Source organism: Triturus cristatus, chromosome 5_1, assembly GCF_964204655.1.
Source record: "Triturus cristatus chromosome 5_1, aTriCri1.1, whole genome shotgun sequence".
Taxonomy (NCBI): Eukaryota; Metazoa; Chordata; class Amphibia; order Caudata; family Salamandridae; genus Triturus; species Triturus cristatus.
Window position 1 is genome coordinate 101,648,712 of NC_140587.1, and position 14,838 is coordinate 101,663,549.

General features: G+C 48.8%; 1 protein-coding gene across 1 annotated transcript in view; it reads right to left on the reverse strand.

Moving 5' to 3' along the window:
* Window positions 1-14,838, reverse strand: part of LOC146830317 (NFX1-type zinc finger-containing protein 1-like) — a 727,926-nt gene that overhangs the window by 634,453 nt on the left and 78,635 nt on the right. The gene's annotated exons all lie outside the window — the stretch shown is intronic.

Genomic DNA, 14,838 nt, shown 5'->3' on the forward strand with positions numbered 1-14,838 from the left:
CATTTTCAACCGAGAGAGTAAAAAACTGTATTTGGTCTATTGCAGGCTTCATATTGAGAGGTACTGTGATTGCAGTATGGCCCCCGCTACCCTCACATATCCCATCGGGTTTAGCCACCTGGTCACATCGGTGATTTCTCTTGCCCGGTATCCACCTACCCCTAGGGTTCTATTAGCTTGTTCAGCATGTCCCCTCACAACTCCACCTCTTTCGTCTGAGCGCTCATCCCTCATCCTACTTTCTTCCGTTAGCGTCCATTCCTTCAGGTCATTCCGCCAGGATATGTATGCGGCTACCCTGGGAGTCAACCAGTGTATTGCCAACCGGCGCTTGCCCAGCACCAAGCCCAGAGAGGCACATCTGTATCTGATGTGCCCCTGTTTTGGGTGCAGCATTAGCCCCAACAGGTAATGAATGATTGTGCTTTCTATGGAGATGTTAGATGTCCTGGTCAGATTTGTCACCACTTCCCTCCAGAATTCCCGAACAGGGGCACATGCCCAAGTCATGTGTAGGAATGTGGCTCTAGGGACAACTCATCTGGCTGATAATCGATGACCTCTGTGGGCATATTGTGTGTAACATTCCGGTGTCAGTATGTGCAATGTATAAAATTAAACTGGACCAGCTTCAAACAAGCATTGCTCGCTATATGCTGCACCAAGGCGCAGCTTCGTTCCCAGCCCCTGTACTGAAGTGACTCCTCGGGGCCCTCCTCCAGATCCTTCAAGGTCCTCTTCCAGGTCCTCCTCCAGGTCCTCCACCACGTCCTTCTCAGGTCCTCCTCCAGATCCTCCTCCATATCCTCCTCTACGTCCTTCTCCAGGTCTTCCACCAGGTCCTCCACCAGGTCCTCCACCAGGTCCTCCACTAGGTCCTTCTCCAGGAGGTCCTTCTCCAGGAGGTCCTCCTCCAGGTCCCCCACCAGGTCCTTCTCCAGGTCCTTCTCCAGGTCCTCCTCCAGGTACTCCTCCTGGTCCTCCTCCTGGTCCTTCTCCACGTCCTCCACCAGGTCATTCTCCCACAAGTCCTTCTCCAGCAGGTCCTTCTCCAGCAGGTCCTTCTCCAGCAGGTCCTTCTCCAGCAGGTCCTTCTCCAGCAGGTCCTTCACCAGGCCCTCCTCCAGGTCCTCCTCCAGGAACTTCTCCAGGTACTTCTCCAGGTCCTCCACCAGGTCCTTCTCTAGGAGGTCCTTCTCCAGGTCCTCCTCCAAGTCCTCCACCAGGTCCTCCCCCAGGTCCTCCACCAGGTCCTCCACCAGGTCCTCCTCCAGGTCCTCCTCCAGGTCCTTCTCCCAGCGTCATTTTGCTATCGTTGGGAATTTTTGTCTATCTGTTTTATAGACCTTATAAAGGTGTGATATCAAATGTCTTGTGTGGGTAGTACCCTCTAAAGTCTCCAGACTACTGCTGGCCTAGGGCCCATCTGCGTAGCACGGCCACACCTCCCTTGCCATCCTGGCCAGCTTAGGAAATTGCAGAAATTGGCCAACCTCCTAAAATGTCTTTCTAGCCTCTTTTAAATGGGATGAATTTTACCCCGGGGATAGGTCACCAAACATACTCTCCTTAGTCCCACCTCCGCAAAGACATACTCTGGTGTATCTGCCCAAAGGGTTGCAACCATTTTAAGAGCAAATCCCAGAGTATGGGGCCCGCTTCAAGACTTGCTTAACCGCAGTTTCTGGCGCGTTTGGATTGTACCGCCCCCTTCATTAGACACACCAGCAGTGATCTCTGGTCCATCTGTCCTCCCAGTAGTCTCATCTCCCAGGTTTCTGAGTCTCCACACCACATTGCTGCATACTGGGGTTGGGCGGCTAAATATTAAAGCTCCATGTTAGGTAAGCCCAGACCTCCTTCTTCGCTATCTCTTTCAGTCCGGCAATCTGAACTCTGCTTCTTTTACCAGCCTACATCTAGGAGGTCAATAAACTATCCAGTTCCCTAAAGGTATCCCCTGGGATCAGACCTAGAGAGTTCTGCAAAGTATAGTAGATTAGTGGGAGGAACAACATGGTCACCACCTTTTCTATCACCAATAATGGTAGAGTATTCCAGAAATGGACTGGGTTGCGCAGTCCTTGCACAACCCTTCCCATGTTATATGTGTGTTGCTTTTGTTCCGTCTGCGCCACCCTAATCCCCAGATGTCAATAGCTATCTGTCCCATATCTCAGTTGTAGTGCAGGTTGCTCTTCTAGAGCTTGATGCACGTGCAAGGACAGGGGGAACACTAGGGATGTCTCTTGATTGATCTGCAGGCCAAACACTCTATCGAACTGCTGTATTTCAGTTAGCAAGTGAGAAACCAATGTCTCAGGGCGCATCAGGTACAATAAGGTGTCGCAGCATACATTGACACCACATGGTTTTTGTCCCTAGCTGGATTTCCCCAGGGCCCCAACGTGTCCCGCAGCTGAGCTGCCAGGCCAAACAACAATGGAGACAACAGACACCCCTGCCTCAAGCCCCTTTCCACCGCCTAGCTGCAGGAGATTATACCCCCAGAACGCACCCTGGCCGTCGGGTCCATGTACAGCAGGCCCACTCAGCTACAGAACCGTGGGCCAATGCCCATCTTCTCCAGCACTGCCATCATAAATGCCCAGTCTAAGGTGTCAAATACCTTTTCAATATTCGAGGCAACCAACACTCCCTATATAGTCCTGCCTGCAGTTTCATGTAGTTGATGACACAGCCATCTCAGGTTCATGTGAGTGCTGTGTCCCGAGATAAACCCGCACTGCTCCTCATGCACCAGTGACTCCACCTCTTGATCCAGTCTATTGGTGAGTACCTTGGCAAGAATTTTGGTGTCTACATGTATCATGAAAAAGGATCTAGAACACCCAGGACCTCTGGGTCTTGATCCGGTTTGAGGATCATTATTATTGTGGATCCCCTCATGGAAGCAGGCAGTCACCCAGCCTCATTATAGACCTCTAGCAGCCACCCAACTATTTTCTTTTAAAATACATCTTTCAAAAAACGTTTTTACCTTTTATACCAGCACAAAAAATTTGACATTTCCAAGTAGATACTAAAACCTTCTGGTATCTTGGAATGGGGGATTGGGGGTCACGTCATGTGGCTTCAAGGTGCAATTTAAAACCATGATATAGATTGAAGGACCATAATATGACATGGAGATGATATCATTAAAAGTAATTGGCAGTTATTTTGTGCTGAAAGATCATCTTAGTACGGAACTACTATGACAGCAATTCATCGATGATAAAAGACATCTACACAATCTATCACACTTTGATTATGAAAACTACTGGGAAGCGTCATATTTTTTCAACTCACTATTTTTCTCTTCACTTTCCTTACATGAGCCCTGAAGAAGCAGTTGTTGGGCCGAGAAACATGTATTGGCTCTGGCTGTATAAGAGTATAAAGAACTCTTAACGGGACTTGTAATTTGTTTTAAATGTGATTAAAAGTTATCACGGTAAATAAATGTTGGATGAAATGTACTGGTATAACAAATAAAACTTTTTTTGTTCGAGAATTTAAAAAGAAAATTGCTTTTCAATAAAAGAAAATGTGAAAAGAGTAAAGGTGTATAAGTTAAATAATATGTAGCTAGTTGATATTGGCTCCCTGCTGATGTGTGTGTATATGCTTCCTTGCAACATATCTGTTTATTGGGTTACTGATATAGTGGGTAGTAGCCTAGGACAGGGCCATTCACATCAGTATACAGAATAACATTTTGTCAGGAGCCCATCAGCTTCCGGAGTCTTTCCTAAGGATACCTCCAATAGCTCCACCAGGTAAAGCTCCCGGTCTAATTGATGTGCCCGGGCAGGGGGAGAGCCTCGGTATTGTGATGTCCCCCAAGTATGCCTGTATTTCCCTGATCTGTGTTGCTTTTCACCTTTTGTATAACCCACTCAAATACTACCCCAGAGCCTCATTAATAGTCTTGTTAATTTACTAGTCGTGTTCCATTTGTGTGAACTATGGTAAGGATAGTGGACAAGAGTCTATCCCTTTTCAACAGCCATCCAAGCATTCAGCCAGATTTGTCATTCTGCATGTGTAGGTGCTGTCTGTAGTCTGTGCACCTGAATCTGTTGCATTCATCCCATGTCTCGCCCACTTTGCGTTCAGCTTTCAGGAGGTCTGCGGAAGTGTCCGCCCTCTGTAAATCTACCAGGCGCACCGCTGCTCTTTTCAGGTTGTTTTGTAGTTACCTATGAATTCCATAGCCAGTTCCTAAGTACCCCCTCTTAAGACCACCTTCAGGGCCTCCCATTCCAGCCCTCTGCCCTGTCGATTCCCAATTATTTTCTATGCCAGGGTCTAAAACTTCCCCTATCCCTTGTCTAAATCCGGGGCTCCTGGGTGACTCTGGAGCCAGTCGCCACGTGAGAATCCTAGCTCAACGTAGTGCTCTATTAAATGTGAGAAAGAGTGGTGAGTGATCATAGAGGAATCTGCCCAAATATTGTGCCTCCCCGACATATGTTGTCAGTGCCTGGGAGATTAGAAACCCGTCCAGCTGGCTCAAAGTGTTATGCACCACACATCCCTGCAGCTTGTATCCTCCATGATTTAAGTTTGTCTGACATGCCTGGCTTCGTACGGTCCTTTGGGGGGTGTTTATCCATTGTCCCATCCAGCATGCAATTAAAGTACCTTGCCCACCATACGGGAATATTGAGGTAAGGCTTTATTTGATCATAGATTCTGGGGAAAATGCCCTGTCATCTGAGTTAGGCGCATATTTGTTTACCATTGGACGCTGGTTGGGCCGTTACTGGTCTTACTAATAAGGGCATACAAGCCTTCATTTCTTTTAGCTCCAACAAAATGTCCTTTAAAACTCTGGCCTCCATTCTCAAAGTCTCATTTGTAGTTAATGACGCTTCAAAAAGCCCATGTAGTGTTTTCTGCATCGGCAGAAGGACGCCCAACATCGGGGATGGTCCTGACAATTGAGAGTAAATTTTCCCCGGAGATCCCCAAAGTCCCTTGGTTTCCACCATAGGAACCATCTTCAGTTGTCTTGGAACCTCCTAGAAGAGCCCTCGAGTGTCCCTCTGATGTTAATCCTTCTATAGTGCCCTTCACTCCTGCCCCTGACTCCTCTCCAGAGCACGCAAAACTCAGCTCGGAGGGCCAAAACAAGCACGGCGAGAAGGAGAGCATCGGATGGATCCCTCCTAAGGACCCAATCGGGTCCCGACACTCTTCCTCACCAGTAGCTAATGTCTCCATAGGACTCTCCCCCAATGCAGCCCCTTGTCCCGTATTTATATCCTCTACTACAGCATACTTAAAGTGTTTCCCCACAAAGGGGCCGATTCCGATCCTGGAAAAACCGGGTACGAACCGTCGGTCGGAGCGTTTTCTCCGTCTGACTCGTACCCGGTAAAAACACCATACAAACTTGCAAGTACAATTCGCACGGAAACACCATTTCCGTACGAGTCGGAATAAACACCGACCGACTGCAAAATACATACGAATGTGATCCGGGACACCGCGGACGTGACGTCCGGATGGAGTTAGGCATGTTTTAACGTCCCAGCAAGTACGATTCGTACCGACAGCAGTCCGGACGGCAATATTTCTACGGCACCCAAAAAAAAGTGCCAGAAAAGCGAAGTACGCCGCGATGCGAGCGGAATAGGGGGCCCGGTACGTGCCATCCCCCCCCCCCAGCCCCCTGTATGTACGCGCCGTCCCCCCAGCCCACTGTATGTACGCGCCGTCCCCCCAGTCCTCCGTATGTACGCGCCGTCCCCCCAGCCCCCCGCGGATGGACGCGCCGTGCCCCCAGCCCCCCTGCGGAAGGACGTGCCGTACCCCCAGCCCCCCCGCGGAAGGACACGCCGTACCCCCCCAGCCCCCATCGGTACGGCACGTACCCCCACCCCCGTAGGTACGGTGCGTACCCCCACCCCCGTAGGTACGGTGCGGACACTCACCCCCGTAGGTACGGTGCGGACCCCCAGCGCTATGCGCTGGGGGTCCGCACCGTACCTACGGAGGTGGGGGTACGCGCTGTACATACACGGGTGGGGGTACGCGCCGTACATACACGGGTGGGGGTACGCACCGTACATACACGGGTGGGGGTACGTGCCGTACATACATGGGTGGGGGTACGCGCCGTACATACACGGGTGGGGGTCTGCACCATACCTACGGGGGTGGGGGTCCGCACCGTACCTACGGGGGTGGGGGTCCGGGGTCCGCACCGTACCTACGGGGGTGGGGGTCCGCACCGTACCTACGGGGGTGGGGGTCCGCACCATACCTATGGGGGTGGGGGTCCGCACCGTACCTACGGGGGTGGGGGTCCGCGCCGTACCGACGGGGGGCTGGGGAGGGGCATGGCGCGTCCTTCCGCGGGGGGGCTGGGGGTACGGCGCGTCCATCCGCGGGGGGCTGGGGGGACGGCGCGTACATACGGGGGGCTGGTGGGGGATGGCGCGTACATACAGGGGGCTGGGGGGGACGGCGCGTACATACAGGGGGCTGGGGGGGGACAGCGCGTACATACAGGGGGCTGGGGGGGGGGACGGCGCGTACCGGGCACCTGTTTGGACGTCTCCATGGTTGCTATAGGAGTTCGCTCCGGACGGTCTTTTTACCATACGGTTGTACAATCGGACGGACGGTATGAATCGTACTTGCGCGCTCGGACTTTAGTTTTCAGATTCGTACGTAAAAATGTCCGGGGACGTGTCGGACACCTTTTCCGACCCGAGGACGTGTTGGGGAATTTACCCAATGCGATTCGTATGGACTTTGTAACATACGAATCGTACTTGCCAGTTTGTACGGGACTTGTACGATTCGTACGGTAAAAAATCCAGATACGATTCGTACGGGGAATATTTTTCCAGGATCGGAATCGGCCCCAAAGTCTTTAATTGAAACTGCCAACGATTTGGCTGATGGGTGAGCTTTGTCTGTCCATGTCCCTGGAGTTCCCAAGGACCCTACTGGGGGCATAGCTAGAGAAGGGGAAGGCACACGTTCTCCTTTACTAAATTTCACCTCCCTCTTCTTTCCTTCCTTCGTTCCTTTTTCTGCGTTTTTTTCTACAAGGGAGGCATCCTTTTTGCCAAGAATGGGCCTTAAGATGTTGCTTAAAAGATGCCCACTTTTTTTTTTAACTGTACTTACACGCGCCCTCCTTGCGTCCTCCTTACTGTTATTTCTGATCTTAATGCAGTAGACCTTGCCCCATTCACTTGCAGGCACTTTGCTGTCTTGATATCACTGAATACTTTACTCTAGATTGAGATTCCAATCTCCTCCTGGTTCAAGGAGCCGGTTCACTGACACAACATTGATGTGAATTATTTTTTTTTTTTAAAAGCGATCTAAAAAATATTGAATAAAAAATATAGACAACAAAAATATCGACTCCTATACTTAAACAGGTAAGTAAAAAAAGATTGACTCAAAAATATCGATGTACAAAATATAAATGTATAAAATATCGACTTTTATATAGATATAAAATAGAATAATATATATTGAATACATTAAATATACATTTTAATAACATAACAAATAAAATTAATTAAAAAAAATAAACACAAACATAATTTATACACATATTTACTTTATCACAATAAACTATTATTTTTAATTTATGTTAAAACTTTAAAATAATATATTAATGATTTAAAATATATAAACAAGCAATAATCTATAATAAATAAATTAATCTATTAGAAAAATATTTAAACTTAAATTTCACAATACAATCAGTGCAACAGTAGGGAAAGTGTTGGATAGCAAAGAGGTAAAAATAACTAGTCCCACTCCAGTGAGTGGAAACGTAGGGTAAAAGTCGGATAGCAGAAGAATTAAATTTACTGTTCCCACTCCAGTGAGTGCAACAGTAGAAAAAGTGTTGGATAGCGGAGGGGTAAAAGTTACTATTCCCACTCCAGTTAGAGCAACAGTAGGAAAAATGTTGGATGGTGGAGGGGCAAAATTTACTATTTCCACTCCAAAGAGTGCTACGGTACGGAAAGTGTTGAATAGCGAAGGGGTAAAAATTACTATTTCCAATCCACTGAATGCAACAGTGTGGATAGCAGAGGGGTAAAAAAAATTATTCCCCCTCTGGTGAGTGCAACAGTAGGGAAAGTGTTGGATAGTGGAGGGGTAAAAATTACTATTCCAACTCCAGTGAGTGTAACAGTAGGGAAAGAGCTGGATAGAGGTGGGCTAAAAATTACTATTCCCACTCAAGTGAGTGCAACAGTAGGGAAAGTATTGGATAGCGGCGGTGTAAAAAATGTAATTCCCACTCCACCACAAGACAAGACCACCGACAACATGGCCGCCCTCAAACTCGCCACCCGCAGACATCACCAGCTCATCCGCACCACCAAGAAGAAATCTTTGAAGGAACGACTGGACAAAAACGCCCATGACAGCAAGGAGCTCTTCAACATCGTCAAGGAGTTCTCCAACCCCAGCACCGGCAACAACGACATCACTCCCTCGCAGGACCTCTGCGACTCCCTCGCCTCGTACTTCCACCGCAAGATCGCCGACATCCACAACAGTTTCGGCACTCCACCCCCGCACCCATCGACCGAACCTACGCACCCCGCCGCTATCCTCCAGACATGGACCAAAGTGACCCCCGAAGACACGACACGCATAATGAACACCATCCACTCCGGATCGCCGACCGACCCATGCCCCCACCATGTCTTCAACAAGGCCGCCTCTACCATCGCACCCCACCTCCGAGACATCATCAACGCCTCCTTCGACACAGCCACCTTCCCGGAGAGCTGGAAGCACGCCGAGCTCAGCCCACTACTGAAGAAACCAACAGCGGACCCGACCGACCTCAAGAACTTCCGCCCAATCTCGCTCCTTCCATTCCCTGCCAGTGTCATCGAGAAGGTCGTCAACAAGCAGCTGGCCGCCTTCCTCGAGACGAACGGATCCCTCGACCCATCGCAATCCGGATTCAGAGCCAACCACAGCACCGAGACCGCCCTCATCGCAGCCACCGACGACATCCGAGCCCTGCTCGACAAAGGTGAAACAGCGGCACTCATCCTCCTTGACCTCTCTGCAGCATTTGACACTGTCTGCCACCGCACCCTAGTCCAACGCCTCAACGACACCGGCATCCAGGGGATTGCTCTGGAATGGATCATCTCATACCTCTCCGGCAGAACACAGAGAGTACGCCTCCCTCCGTTCCGCTCTGAGGCCACCGAAGTCATCTGCGGCGTCCCGCAAGGATCATCGCTCAGCCCCACTCTCTTCAACATCTACATGAAACCCCTCGCTGCCATCGCACGCCAACACAACCTCAACATCATTTCCTACGCCGATGACACCCAGCTGATTCTCTCCCTCACCAGAGACCCCGACACCGCCAAAGCCGACCTACACGAAGGGATGAAAGATGTCGCCGAATGGATGAACATCAGCCGCCTGAAGTTGAACACGGACAAGACAGAAGTCCTCATCCTGGGACCGTCGCCCTCCGCATGGGACGACTCCTGGTGGCCCCCGGCCCTGGGCACCGCACCCAAGCCAACGGACCACGCACGCAACTTGGGCGTCATCCTGGACTCCTCCCTATCGATGACCAGACAAGTCAACGCCGTCTCCTCATCTTGCTTCCACAACCTCCGCATGCTCCGCAAGATCTTCAGATGGATCCCGACCGAGACCAGGAAGACTGTCACCCAGGCCCTCGTCACCTGCAGACTAGACTACGGAAACACCCTCTACGCCGGTACAACAGCCAAGCTTCAGAAAAGACTTCAGCGTATCCAGAACGCCTCCGCCCGTCTCATCCTGGACGCCCCCCGATGCAGCCACATCTCGAGCCACCTGAGAGACCTGCACTGGCTCCCTGTCAATAAGAGGATCACGTTCAGACTCCTCACCCACGCACACAAATCCCTCCACGACCTGGGCCCAAGGTACCTCAACGACCGCCTGACCTTCTACACGCCCACCCGACAGCTACGATCCGCGAACCTCGCCCTCGCCCCTCGCATCCAGAGAGCCACCGCCGGAGGAAGATCCTTCTCCTACCTGGCAGCTAAGACATGGAACTCCCTGCCCGTCCACCTGCGGCTGACCCAGGACCACCTCGCCTTCAGGAAACAGCTCAAGACCTGGCTGTTCGAGCAGTAGCAGACCCCCTCCCCCAGGCGCCTTGAGACCCTTCCGGGTGAGTAGTGCGCGATATAAATTCCATGATTGATTGATTGATTGAGTGCAACAGTAGGGAAAGTGTTGGATAGCGTAGGGCTAAAAATTACTATTCCAAATCCAGTGAGTGCAACAGTAGGGAAAGTGCTGGATAGCAGAGGGGTACAAATTACTATTTCCACTCTAGTGAATGCAACAGTAGTGTGAGTGCTGTATAGCAGAGAGGTAAAATTACTGTTCCCACTCCAGTGAGTGCAACATTAGGGAAAGTGTTGGATATCTGAGAAACAAAAAAAAATTTTCACACTCAAAGAAAAATGTCATTAAAAATAATTAAAAATCATTAAAAAAACCAATATTAAAACAATTCAATATAATATATATATATATATATATATCACATATTATATTAATTACATGTAACAAAAACCTACAAATATTATACAAAATAAAATAATAAATACATTTATGAAAAATAATTCTTTTAAACTCGAAAATATTTACAAACAAAAAAAATGTATTGAAACATAAATGTATTAATTTTATTTCCTACCCTATGACACCACACCAATAACAACACACTTCAAAATCGTTAATAACATTTATTTCCATAATTAACATAATTAATCAATACAAAATATATCATTAATAAAAAAATAAAAAAACATTAATTGACGACGCACACTAACACTATATTATCCACAACACACACTTAAATTAAACTATAAAATAATTAAACACAATTAAAACATATTTGTAAATTTAAAACTATTACTTTTGAAAACTAATAATTAAAATGTATTTAATAACCACCCTTTACCCCTTTAAAAGTAAAAACAACACCCAAAAATAAATTACACAAAATAAATATCAAATAATTGACATTAATTATCAACTATATATTAAACACAAATTACGTCCCACCCTTTACTCCTATAAACACCACAACTGACACCGAAAATAATTTACACAATTACCATAATTAGTTACCAATTAATTAAAATTAACAACCAATTTTTAATTCATCAATTAAAAATAAATTACTTTCCACTCTTTACACCTATAAACACCTCAACACACACCTAAAATTAATTATACAATTACCATAATTAATTACCAATTTATTAATTAAAATTAATTAACCAATTATTCATTAATTATTAATAAATTACTTTACACATTTAACACTATAACATCTCAATTAAACAAATATTAATAAATACAAAATAATCAATACAAGTAATATAATTAAATTACTTGCCACCCTATTCCCCTACAACCCGCTACGGAACTAAAAATGCAAAATTCAAATAAAAAAAATTAATAACTACTAGAAATTTAACACATATATTAAAAATACAAAACAAATCTTATACAAAAAAACATACATCACATACATATAAAATATATACTAAAATACATAACATTAATAAAAAAACGATATTTTTAGCAACTATATTTTTGCAAACAATATTAAACACTTCAATATTTTTAAAATCTTTATTACTAAACTTAAGTTGATATTCTTGACCACGATATTCTTGCTGTCGATATTTCTGAACCACAATATGAATGACTCGATATTTGTGCAACTCAATATATTTTACTCGATATTCTGACTCTGCACCCAAGGAGCTGCTGCCTGGCCACCTCTGGGCGGGAACTGAAGCAGAATGGCAGTGGAACTAGAGTCTCACCTCAAATTATCAACCACGCCCTCTTGAACACTTGCCGGCCTTGTGAAATTTTCCTCCTGTTAGGGGCTATTAAGGCCAAGATACAAGTGAGGTTGTCTGCTGCCTGCCACACCTGGCCACAACTTCTGAAGTGGTGGGGCCCCTCTAGTGCCGCCACACCTCCTCTGCATGCTCACCAAATTCAGGGGAGAGCACACGCGAGAAGGCAGGGCGATAACAGTACTGAAAATAATGATGGTTTGGTGATTCAGGGGCAGGGTAAGGGCAGTCAGTGTTGCCTCTGCCGGACGAGCTGCTACCTGAGCTTCAAAAGTCGCGGAGCCTTTGGGAAGTCACAGCTTGCTGAATATCGGAAGCCGAACGCCGAAGAAAGCTGAAGGCCCGGCTGCAATTGTTGCAGTGAATCGAGCAGGGGGCCCGGAGCGCCAACCTTGAAACTACGACCTCGGCGTAGAAGCAACGTAGGGCGTACTGGGTGAGGAGGTAGCAACAGGTGGAGGAGCGCTCCTCCCCCGGTGTGTCTAACTTCCTGCTGGGCAGGGCTTTAAGTGGGATGAAAAAACTGGAGGGTCTCTCAGGGACGTGGCCAATGTAATAAGGGCGTGGCTTAAAAACATATGATACAACAAGTAACATCATACCTACAACAAGTCAGGACTATTGGCTTTGTCAATGGATGTTTTTTTTTTAAATTCTTTTTATTTGCATTTTTAAACAACAGAAAACAATACAATCCACTGCAGTGTACATATAACATGTTATGGACGAGACTGCCGCCCACCACTTCACCACTAGTAATACTATAGATATGCTCCCTCACAAAGTGTTCGAACCCCATGCGCTTGACCCAACCATCCGCCCACCCCCTCCCGCCGTACTGTCTCCCGACCCCATCTATGTAGTCTAGCGTGCCCTACATGCCATCCAACCCGCATCCGTCCCCCAGCAATAGCAGGGAATGAACTTGAAAATTACAGTTCTTGAAGCGTTGTCTGCGCCAACCAGTGAGTAAAGGGTTCCCAGATATCCTTTGGCCTGGAACGCATCGGCATCATCTCCCAATATAGCGCTAGCTGCGACTGGCAATATACTACGCTTCGCACCCAGTCCCTGATATTAGGCGCTGTAGCCACCCCCCAGTGCATCGCAACTTGGCGTTTGGCTAGTAGGATAAGCATCGCTGGCAATTTCCGGTGTTTGGGCTTGACCATAGGCAATATACCTAGCAGTGTAGCCTGCGGGGTGCATGGGATCTGCAGACCAGTGATCGTTCCCACACTTTGACCCAGAATGCCCCCAGCGGGGGACAGTCCCACGCCATATGTATGAAGGTCGCCCCGCCTGCGCGACACCGCCAGCAAGCATCGGAATCTCTCAATCCCATGCGGTGGAGCCGGTGAGGGGTACGATATATCATATGAATATATTTAAAGTGTATCAGGCGAAGTCGGTAATTAGGGGATAGGACCCCCAGGAGCCTGCAGCATAGATCCCAGTGTTCATCAGAAATGTCGGAACCCAATTCCGCAGACCACAGCTCACGGGCCGCCGGGATCACCACAGGATGGCTAGCTTGCATACGTTGGTACAATCTAGATATAAGCTTGCGCCCTGATTCCACCGCCAGCACGTTCTCCAGGGCTGGTAAATCTGGCGGAGGAGCCGGAAACGTGGGAAACAGTTTTTGACCTGTGTGGCGTAACTGGCAGTAAAGTAGTGTGTCTAACAGCGTCGGAGCCTCCTCGCCACACATCTGCTCCAGCGTGATGAAGGAACCCCCCGGGAACAAGTCACCCACCGTGCGAAGGCCGTGCGCCGCAGCCCGCTTGCCAGTGCGCATATTCTGCAGCGGGGCCCACATCGGGTTATGTCGCAGTGGCATCGATCCAGCATACAAGAGGTCCAGTCCAGCTCTGCGTCGCAGCCCATCCCAGGCCCATCTAAGTGCGTGTACCGGGTCTATGTCAGCGCATCGACGTTTGTGCGGCGCATATAGGGCCACGGCGAGTGGCAACGGTGCCGCTCTATCCGTTTCTATCGCCACATGTGGCTGGAACGGCGTTGGGTGGACCCAGTGGTGTAAAAACTGTGCCTGCGCGCAGTAGGCGTAGAGCGGGAAATCCGGCGCCGCCAGGCCTCCCTGTCGCTGCGGGAGAGTGAGGGTCTCCCACGCCACCCTCGGCTGCCTACCGCCCCACGCCAGCTCCACCATCTGCGAGCGCAGTTGGCGCAAAAAACTAGCAGTCAGGGGCAGCGGAATGTTCCCGAAGAGATACAAGAATTTCGGCAGGATGACCATCTTGGCCACCGCAATCCTGCCCGCCAGCGAAAGGGGCAAATGCTTCCAGCAGCCGACCCGCTCCTCGACCCAGCCCAGTGCACGCCCATAATTCTCCGATCAAATTTGCTGCATATCAGTGCTGATCCAGACCCCCAAGTATCGCACCGGTCCGTCCGCCCATTTCAGCGGGCAATTCGGGGAAAAGCGAGTCGTCCCGGCCGTCAAAGGTAGAATAACCGACTTCTCCCAATTTATGGTTACACCTGATAGCAAGCCATACTCTATCAATTCTCCTGTCCTGGGCGAAAGGTTTTCCCGCGGGTCGGTTACATACAAGGTGATATCATCCGCGTACAGAGACACGGTCAGTGCCCTCGACGAAAAGCCTATGCCCCGGTTTGCGTGGTGCTGTCGGATGCGAGCCGCCAAGGGCTCTGTGGCGATGGCAAATAGCAGGGGCGATAAGGGGCAGCCCTGTCTCGTACCCCTCCCGATGGCGAAGGGCGCAGAGACTAGCCCGTTAACCCGTACCCGGGCAGTGATGTTGGTATACAACAAGCGAATATAGCCAATGAATGCCTCACTCATACCCATTCGCTGCAGCAAGGGAAACAGGAATCCCCACTCCAGGGAGTCGAACGCTTTTGTTGCGTCCAACAGCACCGCTACGGCTTGTACATG